The sequence below is a fragment of the Penaeus monodon genome, chromosome 20 (assembly GCF_015228065.2).
Source record: "Penaeus monodon isolate SGIC_2016 chromosome 20, NSTDA_Pmon_1, whole genome shotgun sequence".
Lineage (NCBI taxonomy): Eukaryota > Metazoa > Arthropoda > Malacostraca > Decapoda > Penaeidae > Penaeus > Penaeus monodon.
Genome location: NC_051405.1, coordinates 7,578,993 through 7,579,318, shown reverse-complemented (window position 1 = coordinate 7,579,318; position 326 = coordinate 7,578,993).

Here is a 326-nt window from a genome sequence, read left to right as displayed (position 1 = left end):
TATCGCTACTGGTATTGAATAGTTGCATTTAACTCTATATATTTTAGCATAATAGCAGTATGTTCGCTAATAAGTGAGGCGATGAGTGCTGAGAAATTAATACAGATAATATGTACACCTTTAAACTAATTTTAAACACAGTGATTTACTCAAATGTGTTTACTTCTGTAATTATATTTAGAAAGTATGTTCTTACTATCAGTCCGTCTGTTATGCAAATAAAATATCTACAGATATGTATCTAGTACAAAAATGAATACACATCTTATTTTATAAATTTTACACATCAAATATAATAGCATAATTATAACTAATAATATCATTGC